This window comes from Odocoileus virginianus, chromosome 2 (assembly GCF_023699985.2).
Source record: "Odocoileus virginianus isolate 20LAN1187 ecotype Illinois chromosome 2, Ovbor_1.2, whole genome shotgun sequence".
Lineage (NCBI taxonomy): Eukaryota > Metazoa > Chordata > Mammalia > Artiodactyla > Cervidae > Odocoileus > Odocoileus virginianus.
In genome coordinates this window covers 71926193-71952652 of record NC_069675.1, presented here as the reverse complement: position 1 = coordinate 71952652, position 26460 = coordinate 71926193, and the positions used below count along the sequence as shown (strand labels likewise).

General features: G+C 45.9%; 1 protein-coding gene across 4 annotated transcripts in view; it reads left to right on the top strand.

Annotated features, from left to right (window-relative positions):
• The first annotated feature begins 1125 nt into the window (after positions 1 to 1125).
• KLHL29 (kelch like family member 29) overlaps positions 1126 to 26460 on the top strand; it is a 327911-nt gene continuing 302576 nt past the window's right edge. For 3 of the 4 annotated variants that reach the window (XM_070451134.1, XM_020910712.2, XM_070451132.1), the window contains exon 1: positions 1126 to 1718. The gene's annotated coding sequence lies outside the window, so the exon portion shown is untranslated. The remainder of the gene's footprint in view (positions 1719 to 26460) is intronic. The other variant, XM_070451141.1, reaches the window with a different exon arrangement.

Sequence of the window (26460 nt, the reverse complement as noted above, 5' to 3'; positions counted from 1 at the left end):
ACAGGTAGGCCCCCTGCCTTCCACAACTCCCCCCCTCTCTCCAATTTCCACCCAGGCCTCAGGCCTCAGCGGCTTTGCCCTGGGGAGTTCGGGGCAGAGGCTGTAGCCCAACAAGACGTTACAATCAGGCTGGAGATGGGGGATGGTGGGGGGTGGGGGTGGGGGGAGATACATTTCCTCTGAAATCAAAACCAAATGAAGGGGTAAGGGAGGGGAGGGAAAGAGGTCAGGGAATAAAAACCAGATCTAGATCTACCAAGAAAGGGGAGACTGGTGCTGAAATTAAATGCTCTGACACAGTGGATAAGCCCGCAAAGGGGCTGCCACGGGCCTCTAGCCAAACCTCTCCTATGAAGGTGGAAGTTAGGGTCCGTGGAGACCGCACGTGGAGACAGAGAAGTGATGGGACTAAGAAAGTCGGTGTAGACAGAACGGGAGTTAGTGAAGACATGGAAGGGGCTGGGGTGGCCAGGGCAGGGGCTGTCGAAACAGAGAGGGGTCCTGGGGACTCAAGAGGGTCGGTGTAGACAGGAAAGTCCGTGGACACCGAGGGGAGTCGAGTCTGCACGGACTAGAGAGGGTCGGTGGTCAGGATTTACGGGGCCGGCCGAGGTTCTTCAGGGACCTGGACAATTCCTGCTCCTTACCGTGGCTGGAGTGTCATAGGGAGGGCGGAAGCTGAAAGACGATTGGACTTTTCGTTCTCAAACTTTTCCGCCAGTTTCCTCAGGTGTTGAGCGCGGCCGGGGAGCTCGCCTCGGTCCCGTCCGCCAAGCCCCGGCCGGCGGGGCCGGGAGGCCCGGGGCGCAGGAGGCCGGGACCAAGCGCCGCGCATCTGCCGGGCGCGGCCGCCGAGCTGGGCAAGCCGGGAGCCACCGCAGGGGGCGGGCGGGGGCGGCGGACGGACGGATGGACACACCCGCGAGCACTCCGCCCCGGGCCCCGGCGCGCCGCTGCCCGGGATCCCTCGGGCCCGCGGAGCAGCGCCGGGTGCCCGGTCGGGGGCGCCCCGCCTCCCCCACCCTCCGCCCCCGCCCACTCGGGCGCCCGTGATTGGCTCCGCCCGCCCCTGGCTGCGCGCCGAAGCCCGCCTCCCTCGCAGCTAAAGCAGACGGTACCCGGAGCGGAGCGAGCCAGAAGGGAGCATGGTCCCCGCGCCGCGGCCGCGCCAGCCCCCGCCGCCGCCGCTGCCGCCGCCGCGGATCTAGCTGCAGCCCCGGCCCCGGCTCCGCAGGGCCCGCCCGCAGTCCCCGCGGCCGCCGTGCCTGAGCGCAGCCCCCGCCCGGAGCCCAAGCCCCGAGCCCGGAGCCAACCCCAGCCCCGCGGCCGCCGCGGCTGCGGGGAGAGCCGGGGGGGTGGGGGGGAGCGATGCTGCCGGAGCCGCCGCCGCCGCCTCGGTGAGAGCCGCGCCGCGCCGCGCCGCGCGTAGCCGCACAGGCTGACAGGCAGAAGGACTGACTTCCCTCTCCCGGGCATCCTCCCTGGGCTGCCGGGAGGCGGCGGCGGAGGAGGAGGAGGAGAAGGAAAAGGGGGGAGAAAGCGGAGAGCAGGAACGCGAGGAGGAGGTGGACCTGGATCCGTTTCTCCCGGCCAGGACCCGAGCGGCCCCAGCCACCGCTGCCCGCCGGCGCCGTCCCCTATCCATCAGCCCTTCTGCGCCCACTCGCGACCCCAGACTCTCTGCGCGTCGGGCCGGGGCCAAAGCCGCGCGGCCGGAGGTAAGATGCGGGCTAGGGCGCCAGGGATGCGGCGCCGGGGACCCAGGGTGCTGGAGGCTGCGTGGGGCCGGGCCGGGCTTGGGAGCGGGGCCGGAGAACCCGGAACGCTGGGCTCGGCTCCCGCGGCGGCGGCGGCGGCGGCTGGAGCCTCCCGCGTCTGGACTCGCAAGGCTGCAGGAGCCCTTGCGCCTGCGCTGCTCCAGGGGGGAAAAAGGGGGGGAAAAAAACTTCCTGCCCCCGGGTGTGTATGCCCACGGGCTGCCCAGGGCCAATGTTGCGGTGGTAGAGGGTGCTGGAAGCGAGTGTGACCACCCCCTCTCCACCCCACCCCCGCCGAAGCAGCCCCTCAGCTGGGCCCGAGAGCTTGCGTCCCTCTCCAAGCCACCTCCCTGGAGCGGCCCTGGGCCCGGGCCGGGCTGGGGGCCAGGAGGAGGCACCCGAGGGCAGGACTCTGGGGGCGGCACGCGCCCGACCCTTTGGGGAGGTGCGCGCCTCTGTGCGGCGGGAAGCCAGGTTGGGGTTTCTGCCCCCTCCCGTCCTCAGACCCCGCATTTGGGGACCGGGTCTCTTCACTCAATCCCAAGTAACTTTCGAGGCAGAGGAACGTGAAAACCACGGGGAGGAAACCCGCACAGACCTTCTGTGACCCCCTCCCCTTCCCCGAGCACCTTGTGGGTGCCAACGTGTTTGGGGGGCGCGGAAACGAGAGCGTACCAGAATGGTGGGGCGGCGAGGATGTAGGGTTGGATGGGGAGGGGTTGTTTATGTGCGGGATAGTGTGGACGGGGAGATGTGTGGTGTGGGAGTGTGGGCTTGCGCCCTGACTGCCGCGGGAGGTGCCGGCTGGCAGAGGGCTCACGTCCGGGTCTCTGTGGCCTGGAGCGGGCCGAGAGCGCGAGGGTCATCTGCGATCGCGGCGCGGGTGCGGGCTCTAGGCAGTGCGGGCCCCAGGCCCCCAGGGAGGGGAGCTCTCGCCCGGGGTCGAGAGAGCAGAGTCTAGATCCCGGATAGGTCCGAGGCAGCTCCCAGGTCCGAGGCAGCTCCCGGGCAGGTCAGGACTGCGTCGGCCGGGGAAGGCGGGGACGCGCCGCCTTGCCTGCTTGCCTGCCTGCAGCCAACGGTGATGGGGCCAAAGCGCGAGTCTCGGGTGCCTGGGTCCGCCAGCGGAGAAGCCAGTTGTGGTTCCTGGGCTCTGAAACGCAATGGCAGACACGGGTCAGTTGGCGGGTCCTGCCGCGGGTCCCTAGGGATGCTGATGGGTGAGGAGCCGCCGCCTTTGCCATCCCTGCCGCTCTGCAAAAGCTCTCCTGGCTCCCTACGGTGCTTGCGCCGCGGCTAGCCCGGGGCGAATCGTGGACGCAGGTATTTATGTAGCATTAGGGGAGACCTCAGCGCTGGAGGGACCGGACCGCTGAGGACGCCCAGCTGCAGCTGCCCGCGAAACTTCCACTTCTTCGGCTCAGGGACAGTCAGGCTCCACTATTGCAGGCGCCAGCCTCTCACCAGCCGAGCTTCGCTGGGATTCGGACTCCTCTTGCGGTGATAAATCTGTCCTGGTTACAGCTGTATTTACCCTAATTTCAGTCGCTTTAAAGTCATCTGTCTAGTCACTACAGAGTTCCTTTTCTTGTTGTGTGGTCTTATCTCCAACTCAGCCCTGGGAGGGCAGATTTAAGGAATTATTTCGGTTTAGGATGAATGACAGCAGATTTAATTAGCCCACCTCATTCCTGATGTTTTTTAAAAATTACAATGGAAAGTGCAAAGCTACTTTTCTGGAGTGGGCATGATGAACAACTTTATCGATTGTTCCTCCCGACTCTAGGCCAAAACATTGTTGGATAATTCACAGGTGAATACTTTAAAGGCTGGTTGGCATGCCTGTGTTTGAGTAGTCACACATTTCAGGCATTTATACAAGTATGAAGCTGTGTGCCACTGATGAATGTAGTCTCCGTCCTGTACACTCTTCTGAGTGCACTTGATTTATCATCCTGCTATAAATCAGAGAATTACTAGCATATGTGCCCTTAAACTCTATATAAATGTAATGGCATTTAAATTGGTTTATGGGCTGATGCATTTAACCAATTTTAATAACTTTTCTGCACAAGCATCTTGTAAACCATATTCGCCCATGATTAAGAAAAACATTTTCTTCTGTTCAGTCTCTCCATTTGTAGCACAGTTAACGAAAATTTATAGGTCTCCAACTTTCATTTGCAAGCAACAATCTGAACGAAATACCTAGAGTTGTACTGAAATAAAATACCCTATGGTAGCCATGGTAACAAATAGATTAAGGGTTATTGGTTTTCATCTGTATGTGATGGGAGGGAGGAATCTAGGTTGTGTCTTTTTAATTATACTTCTAATGAGTGGTGGTCATACTTCAAGTATTTAGTGCAGGAGATAAGCCAAACTGAGAATTCAGTTCTGTGAGAGGTTTATTGGAACAAAGACTAGTAGAGCCCTGGAGAATGACTTCTGCTAACTGCAGCTTCTCATATCCAGGAAGCAAATAGGTAAAATCTTTTTTATTTTTCAAGTAGATAGATGAGAATTGAGTTAGTCCCTTTAAGATGAGAAAATTTATTTTCCTTATGAGCTCTTATCAAAGGAACCTTTCAATCTGGCCCGTGTTTTCTAGGAATAAACATGTTAGAAGTGTGGATGTTGGTGTGGATTGAGTGTCACAGTTGTTATCAACACCTGTCAGTCTAAGTGAGGCATATCATTAGTCTATTCAAATCTTGCTTATTTCAATATTCATGCATTTCCATGGTGATCTATTCCATTTTTGTTTACTTAGTCAACCTTATAAATCTTTGGCATCAATTTCAGTTGTACCATCTTTTTTTCTTTCATTTATCAATTGATTTGGCTGCAAATCATTCCCATTTTAAAATGTTTCTTTTTTTCCCCCCCCTTCTGCTTGTTCCCAAAAGTTTACACTATTGCTGATTGTATACAGATAAAATAACACCACTGATGCTAATGTATTTTTTTGCCTCTTATTTGATGTGTGTGTATGCATGGGTTTTTCCTTCTTTTTTCTTCCAGCAGGCTTACCTTAAAGCTTTCTCACTTTATGGCCTGGAGATGTCAACCCAACCCAACAGAATTGACTAAGGTTTCCTTCCCTTCTTTCCTTCCCTCCTTCCTTCTTTCCTTTCTACCTTTCTTCCCATCCTATCCTATTATGGTTCAGGGATTCTTTATGTCTTCAGTTATATCTGGCTCAAACAGACTTTTGGACTTTGTATATTGGAACAAGCCTGTCGTCCTAGGATCTTGTCTCATTCAGTAGTAGCCAAAGACAGAAGGTTCTTGAGCATCAGATTATTTTTCTAAATACAGTATATGTTTACTCACAGCGTTGGGTATCTCTGGGATCATGTAACATTGTAAGTTCACTGCACAGGCAGCTTTGCTTAAATGCAAGGGATGATTTTGGTTACCCGCTTTCAACTTTGCTTTCTAATGATGCAGTCCCAAGCTAATCACACCCTGTATATTCCAGAAATATCAAGGCAAGCATTAGCACGCCACTGACTTATTAGGATCAGGAGAAATAATTGGAGCACTTAAGTTCAAAGTCAGATGGAGAAACGGAATTATAACCAATCTTGTGATTCTATAATCGGTCAACTAAGTGCTTACTTGGGGGTAGGGGCGGGAATAAACACCATGAATAAGAAATCCAGCCTTTGGTTGCAGTGGGTGAGGCTAAAGCAAGGCAGAAACCATGTAGGTTTACTAGAGAATAAGAGATCTGTTTGCGGGGAATTCCCTGGTGATCCAATGGTTAGAACTTGGTGCTCTGACTGCCAAGGGCCCAGGGTTTGATCCTGGTCGGGGAATTACAATCCCACCAGCAGCGCAGGAAAAAAAAAAAAAAGGAGAAAGAAAGGAAAGAAGTCTCTTTGGGGACAGATAAATCGCATATAGAGCCAAATGTTTAGAAACTGGGAGAATGTAGTTTGTGCAGATGGTCTTTTGTTATTACTTAGGAAATCAGGATTTATCTCCTAATATGCTAAAAAAAAAAAAAAAAGCCTTAATAATTTGGTTAAGAAGAAAAAGTGTGTCAGAATTCTTTACCTGCCTTCTGAGATCAGGATCACTCTGAAAGCAAACTGATTCTTCCTACAATAGCTACCAGCTTACTTTCCTGAAGTCCTAGGTCAGAAAGGAAATCACTTGAAAATAGGGAAATTGAAACTGCAGAAAAAGATGAGGTATGTTGATCATTGGAAGGAGCAATACAATTAATTATTTGTGAAATGAACTTTACAGCTTGGGGCATCTCCACCTTTAGGGAGGGAAAGGGAAGATTTCTCATTTCCCACCAGAGAGGATATTTGCATGAAATTCGCATGGTTCAAACTCTGGACTCTGTAGCAGTTGATGATTCAGAAGCTAGAACAGTAATGGCAGAGCGTTGTATACGTTGTATACGGGATCAGGTTTGGGCCAAGAGGTCAGCTCCCCAAACATTTAAAGGCTGCCATTGGCCACACTGGCATCAATTTTTATAATTCTTTTCTAGAGTTTTGACATATTAAAATCACTGACTCTTTTAACAATATATTAATATATGTGTGTGTATAGGCTTTCCTGGTGGATCAGCAGTAAAGAAACTGCCTGCAATGCAAGAGATGTGGGTTCAATCTGGGTCCGGAAGATCCCCTGGAGACAGGAATGGTAACATACTCCAGTATTCTTGCCTGGGAAATTCCATGAACAGAGGAGCCTGGTGGGCTATGGCTGCAGAAGTCAAACACGACTTAGCAACTAAACAACAATAACAACAATGTGTGTGTGTATATATATAAATATTTACACATACATATATACAAATATATATTGTATAAAATGTGTATATATACACACATATACAAATAAATATTCTACTTTTTAAAATAGTGATAAAAGGAAACACATAACATAAACTGTATCATCTTTATCATTTTTAAGTGTACAGTTCAGTAGTGTTAATATTAATATTGTTGTGCAATGGATATCCAGAACTTTTTCATCATGCAGAACTGACACTCTGTACCCATGAAGCGTCAACTGCCCACTCTCCCTCCCCTACTTTCTGTTCCTATACATTTGACTACGGGATGGCTCATATAAGGAGAAATCCTGCAGTGCATGTCTGTGAATATGGGTGGGCACACATCTCTTCACGATCCAGCTTTCAATCCTTTGGCATATATACCCAGACAAGGGAGTGGTGGATTCTTCTACTTTTTCACAGATGTGTTACACTGATCCTCTGCTGAAGAGAGATGGTGAAAGTGCAGTCCACAGAAGACAGTCAGAGGAAGAATGCAGTAGATTTGTTCTTCCCTTTCTGTGTGTACATTTCCTCACAAGTCTCCCCAGTCTCTTTTCTGGTTTGCTTTTAGGGCTTGTGTGAGCTGCAGCAATATGGCATAGTGGCTAAATGAATGGACTTAGTGTCAGAGTTGAAATCTAGTGCCTGGTGCCTACTAGCTGTGTGACCTTGGAAAGATCCTTAATCTCAGTAAACCTCCATTTTCTTTTATGAAACTGGAGGGAATCATCGTGGCCGAGATAACTGCTAAAACCTGCCTCACAGTGTCTAACCTTGAGAAGTACTCTAGAAAGGAGAGCTTCGGTGACAGAGGCAGTCATGATAGAGAAGGCAGCAGCAACCCCTGGAGCTCTCAGAAACCATAGACAGCTCTCCTATTAAATTTGATCATAAACATTTTCATAATATGCCAGGGTGTATATATATATATATTATATTCTGTGAGTCTCACTACCAGAACTTATTCTGAAAAGAGATTTGCATCACAATCATTAAAAATATCCTTGAGTGGATTTGGTATGTGAACTTTTAATTCCGTTTTTAGTATCATAATTTTAGAGTTGATGTGGATTTTAGAGGTCAACTAATTTGCCTATTATTCAATCATCAAACCTGTATCAAGCCCCAATAATATAATAATAACAGCTTCCAGTTACAGCTGCCCACTGTATTTTAGTACTTTACATACATTACCTCTAATCCTCATATCAGTGCTGCAAGATAGGGATTATCCACATTTTTACAAGTGAAGATGAGGCTCAGAAAGGTAATCAACTGGCCCAAGGCCATGAATCTAGCCACACTGTACATCCAAGTTTGAGCCTAGATCTATCAACTACCAATCGGTCTTGTCTTGTCTTTTCAAGATGTGTGTGTGTGTGTGTGTGTGTGTGTGTGTGTGTGTTTGAGACTCCAGACTGTGTCTCGATGCATTCGCACCACTGTGTGCATGCTAAGTTGCTTCAGTCGTGTCCAACTCTTTGTGACCCTATAGACTCTAGCCTGCCAGGCTCCTCTATCCGTGGGATTCTCCAGGCAAGAATACTGCAGTGGATTGCCATTTTTTCTTCCAGAAGATCTTCCCTATCCAGGGATCAAACTCACATCTCATGTCTCTTGCATTGGCTGGTGGGTCCTTTATCATTAGTGCCACCTGGGAAGCTCATTTGCACCACAGCACACTGCCTATTATGTACCAGGTACCACGTTGTCTGTGCCAATTAGCATTTTAAATGAAATAATTCTACTAGAGGGATTGTAGAATAAGAATATTGACCAGGTCCAACATTCACAGTACTTTGGGATTTGCCTACCTGCTTTCATTTACTCTTACTTCTGGAACAATGAGAAAAACTTTCAGATGCTTTTGAATGGCATCTGTTTCCATGCTGATCCAGTGTAATAAAGAGCAAATTGAAGAGCAGAAACAATGTGGAAAGGATTAAGGATACATTTAGGACCACCAAAGATTGATCTAGGCATGTTTGTTTTGAGCCCCAGTACCGAATACAGTGCCTAGTACAAAACTTGATAGAAAAACTATTTGCCTGGATCAATGTATGCCCAGAGAAGGTGTCAGGTAATAGACATCAAAGGCTGCTTTTTGGATTACCTTTCACTCAGTCGCTGTGTAGCTGTATCTCCATAGTTTTACATTGTGTGGAGTTTTAGATGCTATATGTGGGCATCTATCTATTAAATATGTTTGTTGATGAATTATAACTAATCTAAATGGAATCTTTAAGGATTTGTGACTTGAGACTTTGAAGACTAATTTTCTTGGCGCTTCTTCTTTCCAGTGCTAACTTGAATTTATTTGGCACTTGTGAGAATCAGTGCAGAGTCCATCCTAGCCCGTCCTTCATGATACACTTACTTGTGAGGTGTTGTCCCCACTGAGATTTTCAATTTGTGCATTTCATAAAAGTGTTTTTTTAAGGAAAAACAAAATGCCACACAATCATAGAGACCACTGTAAAAGGGGAATAACACTGTATTTTTCTGTCCTATTTTAATCCTTTATTTTAGTGGGGGCGAGAGGTGAAGGGTTTTTCTTTGTTTGTTTTGGAGATGGATAAGAGGATATGACTACAACCTGGGGCATACACCACAAAAATGTGTTTTCTCCCTGTTTGAACTCTTCTAACCCTCACCCAGGCAAGGAATGACTTCTCCAGTTTGAGATTCACTGTTAGAAGGCATGGCTACCATGCCTCTGATCAAACCTGTAACGGAGGGATCAGGCAGGAAATGATGCTGGATGAGGAAGAGGCAGGAGGGGCTCTGGGGTGGCTGGGTACCAGCCTGGCCAGCTCCACCACCTCCCCCTGCCTCACTCCTGGGCTTGTTTCTACCCTCAAGGATAAATCAGGCAGGAGGCTTTCTTTTTCTTCAGGCATCCCTGCAAAGCTCTTCAAGGCAGGGTCAGAAATGGGGACCATGAGGCAAGAGCAAATAGAAGGGCTCTCTCTGTCTTGCGAAAAGCAAAAGCTAGTCGAAGGCTTAGACCAAACAGTTGCCAGATCATCCGTGTTTTCCTTTTGGATATTTATAAACATTTTGAGAAGTGGTGGGGAAAGGTGAAACGTGAATTTTAAAACAAAACAAAAACTTACCTTTCTCTTTTATCTCCTCTTTTCATATTTCCAGCTTTAAGCATATGCTTTTGGATCAAAACTGCAGTTGAACTTAGCTTCCTAAGGAATTTTAATGATACATTCATTTTTCTGAAGCTTCTAAATGAGCATAGACTCGGTCTATTTACTGAGCAGGTATGATGGAGAGGACCATGCCTTTCACACGGCATCTCATTTGTTGCTCACCTTGTGATGTCGGTAGCATTATTCCCATTCTGCAGATTAGTTCTGTAGAGACAAAGCATTTGCCTAATGGGTGCAAACATGGGTGGCTGGATGGGTTACAGCGATGCACAAGCTTAGCCTCCAGGTGACTGCCAACCTCTGAAGAAGGGAGAGAGCCTGTGTTCCCTTTCATACAGAATATAAACTGATTATTAAAATAACAGAATATATACACACTTAGCCATATTACTCATATTATTATACCACAGTTGATGTAATAAGGTGAGGTCCAGCTAATTTTATTTTAAGGCTTGAAATAAACTTGGAAGTGAGACCCATTAGTATGATTTCACATTCCTTCACACGTAAACTCACTGCCAGCATCATTTGTAAAACTCAACAAGTGTTTGATTCTGAGTTTACCTTGAAGGCTTAGGTCTAACTCACTTCTTCTCTATGTGGTCAGAGGCTTCTTAGGGTGGCCCTGACTTACATGAAAACGAGTCAGTTATGTGAGGATTCAGTGGTTTCCTGTTTACAGTGCTCGGAACAATATCAAGCGTATCATAACTGTAGTCCGTGTGAACATGTGGGTTGGTTTCTGCTCCAGATCATGTGAACAAGTGGCTCTTTCTGGATTCACTTGGGAATCATGACCTCCTTATGGCTTTGGACTTGGCACATGTTGGGTTCTCACTGTTTGGACGCCCTGAGACATGGCCCCGACCATGAGTTCCCAGTCTAACTCAGAAGCCTGTGGCATGTGGAGAGCAGGTGGAGAAAGACCAATGAGGGGACAGTCCAACATTTCTTTCAGAACAGAGAAACTCTGAAAGACCACAGGGGAAGAACCTGATCATGAATGCTGCCGCAGGCATCCACAACACGATTCTATGCAGCCACTTAGATTGGTTGCCTCTGCCACTGTCCAAGCTGTCCAGTCCAGTAGAAAATGATGTTCCAGGCCTGGTCCTCTGATCGGTGCCAGGTCGCAGATTGGTTACCAACTCCCTTGACAGCGTAGCATTCTGCTTCTTTCCCTGAAGGTGTGGACCAGTCTGGGGCCACGTCAGACTCCCTCGTGTGTTGCCAAGAGAGCAGCGTGTGGTGAGAGCTGTGGGTAACCATTGCATGCTAAGACTGCCTTTCAGTTCTTAATAGATTGGCGATACAAATAAAACCCGAAAATCTGGGGTCTTTCACCGCAGATAGGGGTAGAGGGCTACATAAGAGCCTAGATGCAGTTGTCCTGCCAACCCACAGGCAGTGATTTTTTTTCTAAAGCTCCCATCTAGAATCCCTCATCAGTGAGGCCAGCCTTGCCTCCTTTGGGACAACAGGCAGACTGAATTGCGGCCAGTGTGGCCATGCTCACCGCAGCAGGGATGCTGCCTGGTCTGTTCCGTACTATCCAGGAAACGATTCCCATGTCAGAGGGGTGCTGTGATGAGGGGCTCCTCCTCTGTGTCTATGTGCGTCTCTCATCAGCTCCCTGATGCTGAGTGAGCGCTTGAGGGTCTTAGCACAAGAACCTCATCCACACATTCATATGAGGCCCTTTTGTTGCAGTTCTGCACCATTCTGACTTCTTGAGCTGTGCATAGGTGATTTTGTCATTGAACTCACTTGCATGGTTGATCTGAAGACATATAAGACGACCATGCTCTGATTCTGGCTCTCCAAACCTAAAGGTCAGGGCCACAGCATCTGGGGAGTGTAAGTGTTGCGTTTTGGAAGCCTGTTAGTGAGACCCGGAGGCCGCATGCAGCCTGTGTGTCTGGCTGATCTTGCTAGCGAAGAGCCTGCTATACGCAGAGTACTGTAATCTATTCGGTTCATGCTGCTCCAGCCAGCTTTAATCTTCAAAACTTGAATAATATTCAAACTGTGAAAGGAACTTTTTTCTTGCTGAAACCTGGGTGTGCCAAGTAGAAGCTCCGAAGCTTCTCAACTTACCGATCTATGGCAACACATTGCGGGAAAAGAAAAAAAAAAAGAGCACCGGGGTGGCTTCATGCACTGTGGGAAAAAATGCCTTTCTCCACAATTAAATGGTACTAGGATCTAAAATTTTCTCCTTTAACCCCCCAAGGAGAAAAAAATGATTTTTATGGAAACCGTGGTTCATGGAAGTCCCTTTTTCCCTCTCCACAAAGTCACCACCTCTCTTTTTCCCCGGCCCCAGGTCTCTAGGAGGGTCTGCTCTGGGACCCCTGCGGTAGAAGTCAGGCCGGCAGAAGCCCACGGGGTTTTCAGGAAGGAAGGGACGTGGGTGGTGTGGCATGCTGGAAGACACCAGTGACTCGACGTGAGGGAAGGTCACCGGCAACAGTGGAGAGACTAATAAGGAAGCAGCTGGCGCTACTGCCTTGCTGAGATAAAGCCACACGCGCCGTCCTCCGGTGGCAAGAGTCTCCGCCCTGGGTTTCCAGGTGGGCTGTGGCGACCACCCCGGCCTCTCCCCAGCTCTCTCCCTCACGTCCCCAAGCAGAAAGGGCATTCCAGAGCCACCGCCTGCTCAGGCTCCTACCTCAGAATCTAAAACTTCTCTCCAAGATTCTGCAGAAACCACAAAAAGCCCTCTTTGTTGGGGAAGGCTCCTGGGGAGGCTGCGGGGGAGGGGTGGGCACTCACTGGACTGTGAAATCGCAATTGGCGAGCTGTAGCTGTCAGCTCTTTTTATTCTAGGTAAGCCTCCCTGGACGTCTGGTCTTCAGAAGCATTTTTTGATATCTGGAAGAGACACCTAGGCCAGGTATGGTCTCCTTGGTCCTAGAAAAAGGGTCCTGTGCTGTGTTACCTAGGGGCCACTGGGGACAGGAACAGGGATGTGAGATTGACTCCTAGGGACTGAGCATGTGACGCTGGGGAGTCCTGCGTGTGTGCATGTGTGTGTGCTAAGTCGCTTCAGTCGTGTCCGAATCTTTGAGACCCCATGGACTGTAGCCTGCCAGGCTCCTCTGTCCGTGGGATTCTCCAGGCAAGAATATTGGAGTGCGTTGCCATGCCCACCTCACTCAGTCCTGCACATAGTTACAAATGAAACTTATTTACTTTCAACTCAACAACAAGTGAGCAGCTTGATGTTTAAAATGCACAAAAGACTTGAACAGACATTTCTCCAAAGAAGATATACCAATAGCCAACCAGCCCATGAAAAGATGCTCGATATCACTAGTCATTAGGAAAATGCAAATCAAAATCATGATGAGATACCATCTCACACCCATTAAGATCACTATAATTCTTTAAAAAATAGAAAATAAAAAGTATTGGTGAGGATGTGGAGAAATCAGAACCCTTATGCTTTGCTTGTAGCAGTATAATGGTGTGACCACCAAGGAAAGCAGAATAGAGATTCCTCAAAAAATTAAACATACAGTTATCATACAATTCTGTAATTCTGCTTCTCAATAAATACCCAAAAGAAGTGAAAGCTAGAACTCAGATATTTGTACACCCACACTCATAGCAGCATTATTCATAGTGGCCAAAAGGCAGAAGCAACCCGAGTATTCATCAGTGGATGACTGGATAAATAAAACGTGTTATACAACAGAGTATTAATCAGCCTTAAAAAGGAAGAAAAGTCTGACACTTGCTACGACATGGTTGAACCTTGAAGGCGTTATGCCAAGTGAAATAAACCAGTCATAAAAATATAAATATTGTTTGAGGATGAGATGGTTAAATAGCATCACTGACCCAATGGACATAAACTTGAGCAAACTCCAAGTGATAGTGGAGGATAGGGAAAACCTGGTGTGCTACAGTCCATGGGGTTGCAAAGAGTCGGACACAGCTTACTGACTTAACAGCAAATTTATATATGAGGTACTTAGTAGTCAGATTTATAAAAACAGGACAGAGAGTGGTGGTTGCCAGAGGCTGGGGAAGAGGGGAATGAGGAGCTGTTGTTTGGTGGACACAGTTTTAGTTTGGGAAGATGACAAAGCTCTGGAAATGGGTGGTGATAATATTTGGACAACAGTGTGACTGTATTTAATGCTGCCAAACTATCCACAAATGGTAAATTTTATGTTATATGTTTTTACCACAATAAAAAAAAGACATTCTAAACTGGCTCTCCTAATAAATTCTTTAAATCATTTGCTTAGAGGCAAAAAGTCACTCACTTTAACAGTTCAACAATTCAAGTGCTTGCAGTATGGCTTAGCCTTTGCTGGGCATTGTACATATTATTATATATGTATGTGTTTTATTTGAGGTGTAATAGTTGAGGCAGTACAATAAAATCCACAGACCCCCACGTGTTCAGTTCACTGAGTTCTGATAACTGGATAAACCTCTGGAGCCACCGTCCAAAGGAAAATGTAAAACATTTTCATCACCCCAAAAAGTTCCCATGTGCCTCTTCTAAGCAAACCCTCTTCTTTTCCTGACCATTTTCTAATGTCAGTCACCAGAGATGAGTTCCGACTGCTGTGTGACTCCGTGTGAATGGAAGCATGTAGTGTATACCCTGCTACCCACGGGTTTCACTCAACCCACCCCAGGCACCATTTATCCATGTTGACATGCACCCCAGTAGTTCTTTCTTTATTGCTCAGTAGGGTTCCATGGTATGTACCAGAGTTGGTGTGTCCACTCTCCTGTGGATGGACATTGAGTGTTGCAGCATCTCGGGACAGCTGGCGGCGAGTGAGGATGTTAGCTGGCCAACGGGAGTATCCCCATGGGTTGGGGTTGTCACACAAGTTCTCCATGCAGGGGGTTTTCTGCAGGACTGGCAGCTTCCCCGGAGTTGAACCATCTCCAGGTCATGGTATTTGGGTGATTTACACTGAAAGTGTGGCACCTGATAGACCAGATGCTCCTGTGGCTACTAGGACACATTTCTCCCTTAAAGGCACATCATGCAGGAAGTTGAGTTTCAGAAGACTGTGTGGTGACTCTGCTGTGAAGACAGGAGGTTGGTGGGTGGCCTTAAAGGTCAATGTCTTTGAGCCATGATTGTACCTTCCCAGTCCAAGCAGCCACCTGTAGAATTGACCAGATGCCAGGGGTAGGGACAGGGGATAGGGCTGGGCTGATTGGTCCCCAGCTTGGCCCCTTCCTTTATGGTTTGCATCCTCAGGGCTGGTTGACATGTTCTTTCTGCCACCATGTGAAGGCCTTTGTATGAGAATTCTGTCCTTAGGGTGACCTTGCCCTCTCTGCTGTGACCCATTCTCAAGTGAGTGTGCAGTCTGACTCTGAGATCAGTGTCGTCCTCCACGTCCACATTTCTGAGCAGCATCTCGGCTCCTGAAGTAGTAGTGAGACCTTGTGCTCGAGAGCCCACGTGGCCTTCACTTCCATGTGGGTCTGAGCTCAGCGTCTTAGCAGGGCCACCTAGGAATGATGAAATCTTAGGCAGGTTACTTCATCTCTTGGAACAGAGCCACCTCGTATAATAACACTAATAATAGCTTTCCTGCTCTACCTACCGCCTCTAACAGGCCTGTAAGTGGGGGGCGGGGTCATTCCTGCAAGGCAGGAATTCACACAAAGTTCATCTGTGTGAAAGCTGAGTTCATTTGTCTCCCCTGCGTCCACATTCCTGGGCAGTGCCTCATTGCATGATGTAGATGAGGCAAGGATGGTGTGTAGGTGGCAACTGGGGCTGTCGCCTCCAGGAAAGAACTGTGGGGACACAGGGCTGATAAGGGTGAGCGTGGTCACTGGGAAGCACCACCCCACTCCCCCGCTCCTCCACCCCCAAGCAGGCAGCTGGAGGACCTCCCAGGGCAGGTGTGCTGATGACGGTCACCCTCCCTCTGTTCAAGTTCCTCCCTCTGAACACCCAGGACTCCCATCCCCAATCTACCAGCTTACAAGCCCAATACAGCAAATGAATCTACTCTCCTCTGTGAGGAGTAAGCCTGGATGGCCAGCCTAGGTCTGCACTGTGATTTCTAAAGGATGCATTGCTCTGAATTCACCTCTAAGAGATGTTGCTGGCATGGCTGTGGGGTGCTTGGGCCCTGTGACGGTGTGGTGCGCTCCCTGGCCAGAACCCACAGGGCTCAGGCTCCCAAGACAAGGGAATGGGGCCCGGAGCCTATTTCAGCAAGTCAAGGCCTGATGAGTCGTGCCCACCTACCTGGGGACAGAGGGACTGTCAGCTGGCTCCGAGGAGCCACTCTGCCAGACTGAGGCTGCCCTTGGCTCCCCACTCCCCTCTTTCATCTCTGGAAGGTTTGCCCATCTCTGCCCAGTTCAGATCCTGCCCGTCCTTCACGGCTTCCTCTAGGAGGAGCCTGTGACCCAGGTTCTCCATGTAACCCCGCCTTAAGGGTCTCCAGCTGACTGTGTGCTCCTGGGGGATTGAGCACTTCCCCTTTTGTCTATATCCCTCTGTTGATTTTCCTCTAAGAGTGTAGGGCAGTGCTGGATACATGTCACAGTTTGATCGAGTGAGGCCCAGAGAAGAGGAGTGCCACCTAAGACGTGACAGTGAGAGGCAGAGCTGGGACTGGAACCCCAAATCCTAGAGCATGGAAACAGCATCACGAGTGTGGGAAGAGGGGTGAGAGCCTCTGGTCTGGGCGGGGATCCCCTCCTGTGAATCCCATGCTGCTTCAAGTCATGCTGGGTGAGAGAGTGCAAACCCTGGGGAGTTTTCTGTCTTGGTTTTTGACACAAGCAAGCAGAAATGACTTCCTAAAATGTGTAACTAGATAAGGGATCCCTTCTCTGGATGTGAAATGACTGTGCATTCAAATCTGAGCCACAAAAGATGATCTTCGCTCCCGTTTTTCTGCATACCACCCACAGACCTTCTTCCCAGGATGCTAACTCACGTGCTCATCCTGAGGCCTCGGGCCTTGGTGTCGCTGGTGAAAGCCAGCGTTTGTTTCCTGGTTGTTGCCGTGCACCCCCACCCCATCCTCTTTCTTCTCCCCCAACCCGGGTTTGTGTCTCCCCTCTGCCCAGCGATGAACCCAGACAACCTGGTTTGTCTCAGGGAATATCTGTCTTCACAGTACGTATTTAAGTGCTGGGGTGGGGTTGGCAAAGAGATGGCGTGAAAAACATTCCTTGTGTTCAGATCAGGAGACAAGGGAAAATACAGAACACTTCTTTGGGCATTGAGAACAAAATTCTTTAAGCAACTTATTGTGAGTTTGTTTAGTGTGAAAATCCTTTTTTAAAAGGAAACTTTGTTAATGAAAAAAACCAAGGACATATTCTGTATATATATACTATGATGTCAAGTATGTTTAAAAAAAAAAAAGAACATAGAACAAATGACTGAAAATGTGCCATAATGTTAACAGTAGTCATCTTTCTACTTTTAAAATTCTACTTAAAATTTTTCCCATTTAAAAATAGATTTTTAAAAAATCTGTCAGCATATTTATCATAAAATAAAAGCTTATTTAACAGGGGAAAGAAATTTAACTATACAAATAAGGTTAATTTTTGCCACCTGCCACTGTGAGCAATGTGTTTGTGTACATGCCCACACAAATACTGATGAAAACAGGAAAAGGACAGGCCGCAATGTGGAAGAGATTTTTAAACAACCGGTTTTTTTAAAGGGAGGAAGGACCAAAATAATTTCATATAATTCCACATGTAATAATCTTCACAGTGAATCTCAGACTCATCTTAAATGAACAATTCTCTCAAGGTTCTATTCCATTTTGGGGCTCCGGCAGGACCCAGGGTTGGGGGGTCTCTCTTCCCAGAGACAGCTAAGCTAAAGCAGATGCTAAACCCAAAAAGCCTGTGTTGTTGCCTGCAAGCCGAGTGCCAGCCTTCTCAAATAACTGTGCCCCCAAGTGGTCACTTGTACCTGTAAATTACATCCAGCAAAAGGGTTGCAATTAACCAGATCCTGGAGCACACGGTTTATAATTTAATAACAATGATGATGTCAGTAACACGGGGCAAAAAGGAGTGAAAAGAAAAGAAGAATCCCAGGAAGAGAGAGAGTGTGCATGCGTGTAGAGTAAAAGACAGGGAGTGATTTTCTGAATGTTTACCTACCCCACATCCTTCCAGAAGGAGGTGTGGGGGGCTGGTGAGTGTGTGTGTGAGCACATGTGTGTGTCCACTAGCAGGAGCCTGCCCAGAGGGGTGAGGGCGGCTGCGGGTGGAACCCTCCAAGAATTCAGGAGACTGCTGGTTTCTCAGGATGCTCCTCTAGGCCTTTGACGGCCTGCTTCTCTGCAGTGGTTCCCTGATCGTCTCCTTGGCAGTCTGCCAGAGGCTCTAAGTGTACTGAGAATTGTGTTTTAATAGAAGGCTTTACCTCTGATACAGATTTAAAATGAGGAAGAAACTTTCTGTTCCTCAGCCAGAGAGAAATGCATTTTGCTGCTTGTGAAATGCTGGTGATTACAAGCTCATCTTACATAATTTTATTATTTTCAATTGCTGCCTGTCAATCTCAGGTGATGGTTTCCTGGGAGCAGAAAGGAGGCAGATTCTGGGCGATGATAAAGAAAAAAAAACAGCCACCCCGTCATTAGTAGATCGTACAGAAGTTTAGAAAGGAAAATAATTATCTTTGTGATGATGCTGTTCAAGATAATCAGAACCTGCATTGCTAAGTTAGACATGCAGAAGTGAGTCGAGTACTGTTTAATGGCCTTTTAGAAAATGCATTTTCACTTTACCAAAGGGTTGATATTTGGAATTTTTTTTAAAAAATCTTCAAGTCTAATGAAGGAGTTCTCTTCAACAGTCACATTTTCAGAGACTATCGAGGTGGTCCACTGTCACGCCCACAAGAGGGCATTTTCTCATCAACTACAGTAAAAAAATGATTTGTTTTTGAAGAGAAGCTGAGAGGCATTGGGGAAGGAGAGTGTTAATCAGAAACTGGGGATGGAGAGCTGCTTGCAATTGAGTTGTATGTATGTTTCCACTAAACACGTCCTGCCAGTGCTACCGGCCAGGAATCCTGCTCAGTGCGTTTACTCTGATTTTAATGTCTTATTCCCAGAATGACTGGGCACCAGAGGAAACCTTTATAAGAGGTTTCTCCAGATACAAGATAACCACATGCTAGTATATAGCTAGTATGTAGCTAGAACTAATTCCAGAACTGGTATATTACCCATCAATAACTCTAATACTAAATTTGATTTTCTAATATTTTAAAACTCTGACCAAAGTCCTCCTCTACCCTTTCCTGCTCCGAGGTCTTCCTTTATTTAACAAATATCTATTGAGCGCCTACTACATGCATCAACAATGAACCAGGCTAAGACCTTGTCTTCATGAGACATTCATTCTCCATAGTGGGACAGCATTTAAAAAAAAGCAAATGAATACTGGAATATAATCTAGATAATTATAAATGATATGAGGGAAATAATTGCGAAAAGGAAAGCTATGTGAGATTGAGTAGTTAGGAATCCTTCTCTAAAGGGCAACAAATAATATTCTAGTTCTGCTCAGTGGATGCCAGCACTGTTTAGATTACAAATGTAATAAAAATAAACTCCCTTCTTCAAAAAAGTTAGCTGCAATGTTTAGTATCTTATGGACCATGAAATGTGATGAAAATAGGGGAAGTAACATGAAGTTGCCAGTTATGAGATTGTTAAACAAGGTTTTACAATTACCATCTACTCTTCACCCCATCTTTTCAAAAAATGGTGAATGTTTTACCACTGAAGAGTAGGAAGGATATAATCCCAGAAGATGGGAGAGTTGAACATAGTGTTTTAGAAAATTCACTCTTGAGTTTTCTCATTTTCCACGGACTGTGAGGACTTCATCATAGACTAGTACTGTTCTTGGTAATTGTCTACCCTGTCCCAGCCTGGCCCAGGCTACAGAAGGTACAGTAATGGCAGCTATGTTGGCACCAGTGAACACACGTAAGACTCAGGAATAGAAGATAGTGATGTGCTTCCCACCCAGGGATTCTAGAATACTTGATAGGGAATTCAGCTCAAGACCTATGATGTCCCAAGAGACCCATGTGATAATTTCTAAAGCCAGGAGTCAAAGATCTACTTTGAAGACATGTTTTAAAAGGTCAGAGCAGAATGGACTGGGCAAATCAAGGAGGGCTTCGTGGGGGAGGTGAGCCTTCGCCTTGGCCTTAGTGGGTGGATCGGTATGAGGAAGGGAGTCATAATGGGTGGCATGTTCTTTTGTTGTTGTTGTTCAGTTAATATGGAACATTTTTGGTAATAAAAGCAACACCCATTATGTAATATTTTCAGGTATAATGAAGTAGGTTGTGGTGCAATGGCTAAGTTGTGTACAGCTCTTTGTGACCGCATGGACTGCCGCGCACCAGGCTTCACTGTCCTTCACTGTCTCCTGGAGTTTGCTCAAACTCATGTCCACTGGATGAAGTAGGTAATAATCTCTAAAACCCAATTGTCTAGAGATAGCTATTGTTAATATTTTATCATATTTTCTTCGAGTCTTCCTTTTGTTTTGAATTTTTACCATAACTGGGGCCATGTTGCCAATGAATTTTGCATCTTTCATTTTTAAACTTTATAGAGCATCTTTCCATGTCATGAAAAGTGATTCCCTAACATCAGAATACCCTACATGGTATTCTGTCATGTCTGCAAACTGGTTTACACAGCCATTCCACCCAGCAGGTGTACTTTTTTCCTGTTATAGCTCTCTGTGTATCATCTTGATTCATAGTTTTGGTGTCAGATAGATGTGACAAAGCCCGGAGTAACATTAGGCTCATCACGTTATTCACCCCGGCCTCTGTCTCTCACTTGTCACATGGAGATAATAGTATCAACCTCATGGCGTGGTTGTGAGAGTTACATGCGAGAATGTTTTGGGTATAATTCTAGAAATAGAATTACCGAGGCTTACTCTTTTAAAATTATATAACATTCTAATTAAAAGAATAATGATCTTTATGGAAAATTTTAGCTAAAAGAGAAGCCATGCCTAATCTCATCACTAAAAGATAAAAACAATAAACATTTTAGAATCCATTATTTATCACTTTGAGTAGAATTGGGATTGTACTATATATATATAACTTTCTAATTAAAAGAACTATATATATATATACATATAACATATATATATACACACACACATGCATGCATGCTAAGTCACTTCAGTTGTGTCCAACTCTTTGTGACCCCACGGACTGTAGCCTACCAGGTTCCTCTGTCCATGGGATTTTCCAAGCAAGAATACTGGAATGGGTTGCCATGCCCTCCTCCAGAGAATCTGGACCCAGAGATCGAACCCTCATCATTTATGTCTCCTGCATAGACAAGTGGGTTCTTTACCACTAGCGCCACCTGGGAAGCCTATATTTATATATACATTTATATTTATATTTATATAATTTCCTGCTTTTTCCCATCTTAACCTTGTATTGATTTTCCATCATCATTATATATTCAGAAACATCTTAAAAGGCCACATTTCATTATGTTTCATTATGTTCCATTATATTAATGTGCCACATTTTATTTAACTAACTTCCAATCATTGGATGTTTAGATAATGATTTACTATTATAAATAACATAAAAATCAGCTGTTGTTAAACATAAATATCTGCAGACATTTTGAATTATTTCCTTAAGATTACTTCCTAGAACAGGTCAGATCAGAGGTAGGAACATACAGAAGACATTGATCTGCAGGGCCACATAGCCCCTACAAAGCCTATGCTATTTACTCTCCCATAAATAGCACGTGAACACCTATTTTACTCCACGCTTACCTATTACAATTTTTAAAACTATCTCAGTCTCTTGGAGCTGTGAGTGATGGTATCTCGTGGTCTCAATTTGCACTCCCTTGATTACCTGTGGGCTGGAGCATTTGTTTCTGTGTTTATTGACATTCCTGTCCTTTGCCTGTTCTTCTATTTATATTCATCTTTTTCTTATTGATTTGTAAGAGCTCTTTATGCATAAGAGGATATTAACCTTTTGGTGTCATGTTAGAAATATTTTTCCCAGTTCGTCATTTGTCTTTTAAATTCATTTATGGTTTCTTGATTGTATAGAAGCCTTTAATGTGTTTGTTGTCCTATTTGTCAGCCTTTTTCACTTTGATGTTTCCTCTCATTTTTTAAGCTTGAAAAATCCTTTCCTCTCCCAGCTTTAGATATCTATCCATTCACATTTTTTTCTACCTGTGTCATTATTTTGTTGTATAGATTCAAATTTTATCAGATTCTAAGTTATCTGCTTTTGTTGTAAAATATAAGGTAGGAATTTAACTTTTTTCTTAATAGTTATATAATCCTTTCAGTTCTGTTTATCGAATGAGCTTTCTTTTCTCCCAGTTTGAAATGCTGTTTCTTGTAAAGACTAAATTCTTATATTAGTGAGGGCATGTTTCCAGGCTGTTTATTCTGTTCCATTCTCTCTCTGACCTACAACTATACCATGTTGTTATAATTACAGCTGCTTTTATATTATGTTTTAAAATCTGGTATACAGATCAACTATATTATTATTATTTTCCAAAATATTTTTAGCTACTATCTCCAACACATTTACTAGCCCAGGTAAACTTTAGAATCATTTTTAACAGGCTAAAAAATTTCCTGTTGACTCTTTTTACATGATACCATATGAATTAGATGTTGTCTGTAAGTTGATTTATAAAGAATTGACATCCTGACTGCAATATTGAGTCTGCTCATTCAAGAATGTGCTATTCCATTTACTTTCTCTCTTTCTGTTTATTTAAGTTTACTTTCATATCTCTCTGTAAATATTTGTGGTTTTCTTCATATGAGCTCTGCCCTGTTCTTTAAAACTTCATTTTTAGAGGCTACATACAGAGTGAGATCTTTCTATATTTTTCTAATGAGTTATTTATTGCTGAGAAAGCTGTTAATTTTTATGTATTTATTTTGTATCTTGCCAGGTTATTAAACTTTTTTAAGGCTTTCTAAACATGCTTATCATTTTACCAAAAGATTGTATCTACTACCAATAGTGTCTGGCAGAACTTATATTATCATATTTAGGAATCTGTATTAATTTGGAGGAAAATGGCATCTCATTGTGTCCTATCTAGCATTTCAGTGATATTTCTTTCTGATGCTGAGTCTTAGTCCACAACATAATTTGTTTGGGTGGGGTGTACCATCTCGGCATGCAATGTTTGTAGGCCTCTCCTGAAGGATGGACAGCTTTAGTGACTCGGATGTGCTGAAGAGCTCAATGTTCAGCTGGGAGTTTTGGGTTCACAGCCCTGCCTTGTGGGGAGGGTGGGAGGGACTTGCCATAAAGAACAGTGTAGGAGCCAGCCATGGACATATGTCTCAGACCAATTGGGTAGAGTCTGCTGTTATTGATGTTAGGTTTAATTTCACCCTGGTGTACGCTCATAGCCAGACAAACTGGAGTGAAAGAAACAATCAGACACTACTTGCCCCATTGTTGAGCCCTAAAGGACACTCAAGATCTCCATTCACAGCACACAGACAGCCCCTCCAAGTGAGCAAAAACAGAATAAGGCCAACCGGAAATATAACCATCACATCCAGGCACTCGGTTCTCAGCAGCCCTACTGAACTTAACATTGTCATCTTCTCCAAATTAAGGCTTTCTGTCAGCTATGGGCAAGGAAAGGGTTTCTCCTCCCCGGCTTCTCCCGAGCATATGGCCGGGGGTGGGGGCGGAATCTCCCCACATCCCCACACAGACGGCTTGTGAATGTTCCGATGGTGTGCGTTTCCTCCGTTGGACAACTCTTCTTTTACTCTTTGATTTCTATGCCAGTTCCACAAGGTTGTTTTTCTCCCACTTGAAAATCTCCCTCCGAAGGAATATGTTGCCATGAACAAGCCCTATATGTTGTAACTGTCTCCTGTGAAGCCAGACTGTAAAGCTTCCACAATAAACCCAGACCCATTGTTTGTGCTGCAGCAAATATCCGAGTGCTTTCTGCGTGCCGGGCATTGTACTTGGTGTTGGAACTCAACAGGGAGCAAAAACAGGCCTGAATCTTCCCCTCAAAGAGCTTCCAGTCCAGTGGGGGAGCCCAACATTTACCGGTAGTTCAGACAGAAGGCACACTGGGCTGTAACAGCAAGCAATTTGAGTTCAGGGAGCCAGTGATGACTGAGCTGAGATTTACAGGGTTGGTTGACCTCAGGATTTAAAGGGCAGTTGAGCTAGGGGATGGGGGAAGAGGCATTGCAGGCAGAGGAGACATAGAATATAGCCAGAAGAGGTGAGAGTATGACACTTTCCAGGAAAAATAGGAAAGTCAGAGAGGCTGGAGCTGAGAAAGCAAGAGGAAGTGTGGTCCAGGAGGAGCCCAAAGAATTAGTCAAGGAGAGAGCAGGCTGGGTCTTGCTGGCCACATATGCAATCTCTGTCTTTATTGCAAGAACGCTGCCTGTCTTTCGTGGTTCTTAAGCAAGAGAATGGCATTTTCTAAACAATGGCCCTGCTGCCATGCAGGAACCTGCTGAAGAGTGCGGAGGAAGAATTTGGGGTTCAGGTCCAGGATGGCTGCCAGAGTCCAAGTGAGAACTGATGGTGCGGGTGGGCAGAAGTGAATGAATCCGAGACACTTAGAAGATGGAAGTGGGTGACCTCGGTGGTAAGTGGGGTGTGGGAAAATAAAGGAAAGGGATGTCTTAAGGGTGACACTGAAATTTCTATTCCTCAGGTTGTATTGATGGCATTTGGAACACTGGGAAAGGGCAGGTGTATTGGAGAAGGTTAAGGGGGTTTTTTTTGGGGGAGGGGTTGTTTGCTTTTTGAAGTGTGAGGGCTGCTGAGACATGGCAATGGTGGCAGGTAGGCAGTTAAAACATGTGGGTCTGGCTTTTGCTCAGAGGAGAGATCAGGTTCAGAGTTGTCCATTTGGAGGGATGATGTGAATTAGATTCAAGAAGAAAAATCTTAGACCTAAGGGACAAGCTTGTGGTCAGACCCAGTCCTCTTGGGCCCTCCTGCCACTCCCATTCTCTGGCTTTCAGAGATGGTGCTTTCCCGGGTATGGAGGAGATTGCCTGTATATCCTCCACCATGTGTTGGCTGAGTCAACACTGGAGATAATAAAAGGAGATAAATACAGAGAATCCACACCTCTCCACAGTCTGTGAACTTCCTTGCCTTCCAGGCTGATTGGTCCCACCTTGCAGGGTGAGTCTCTGAGTAACAAGATAGAACCAGGGTCTCTCCCACCCCCTCCCTTTTTTGTCCTGAGCCTTCCTTTCCTCCCTGAAGTCCCTCCTGTCTGAATGATGAGCCTTAAAATACCTTGCCTGATCATGTTGCTGCATGAGCCAAGAAGAACATTAAGTTTGCTTCAATTTAAGATCACTTATGTAATCATACGTTCAATAAATATTTATGAAACACCTACTACTGGCATCCTCAGAGATACAGTGGGTTCAATTCCAGACCATCACAATGAAGAGAAATTGTAATAGAGTGAATCACACGAATTCTTTGGCTTTTCCAGCACAAATAAAAGTTTTATGCTACACTTTACTATAGTCTATTAAGTGTACAATAGCATTTTGTCTAAAAAGGCAATGTACATACCTTCGTGACAAAATACTTGATTGTTAAAAAACATCAAAACAATTTTAATAGTCACATCAAAAATCACTGATTACAGGTCACCAAAACAAATAATAAGGCAAAAATTTTGAGATATTGCAAGAATTACCAAAACATGACACAGGGACTGAAAGTAAGCAAGTAATGTTGGAGAAATGATTCTGAGAGACTTGCTTGGCTCAGGGTTGCCACACAAACCTTCAATTTCTGAAAAATAAAACAAGAAAAGCAAAACACAACAAAACCCCCAGCATCTGTGAAGCACAATAAAGAAAAGTACAGTAAACGAGATATGCCTGTGTGTGCCAGGTGCTGCAGCATAAATAAAATGGTGAATAAAACAGTCATACCCCTCCAAAGGAACTTTTAGTCTTGGGGAGGAGAGAAAGACAGAAGAGATGGGATTATCAAGTTGATGTAACAAATGCTCAAATAGAAGGATGTCTCCCATCTCATATGAGGCCAGGAGAGGGAGGAGTCTATTCCATGGAGCCAGAAAAGGACTGGGGTGAGTGTGACAGGTAGCCAAGGGCAGGAGCGGGGCAGTATTTGGAATCAGAGGAGGTATTTGGGGAATATGAAATGGTTTACTCGATTCGAACATGCCATATATGTGTTAGGGGTGTGTGTGTGATTGGGGTGTTTGGGCCCAGGGAGTGAGCATAGGTCCCGGGAGATGTGGTGTGATGACTAAACTGTCCAGGTAAGCAGCACCCAGGTAACAGAGACCCCGAGGAAGAAAGTGGCGAGGTCGGCTGGATTTCCTTTTGTTGTGTGTGGCAGAAGAGTTTTCTCAGCTTCATCCGTTCCTGCTGTCAGGAGATGAGATGAGACAAAAATATCCTTATTCTTCTCGCATTGGGAAATGAAAGCCTGCTCTGGAATCTTAACAGGTACTGCTGGTTCTGCCTCCACTACTTCCCGGATGTGAAAGTGGCAGCTCCCAGCATCCCCAGCATTGAGTGGTTTGTTCTTAGGGTCTCCTTGGGCTTTTTTTTTTTTTTTTTTGGCAGATTTGAGAAAGTGAAGTTCCTGTCTGAGTCACTTAGGCCCTGCATACAGGCCCGATCTAATAACAAATAA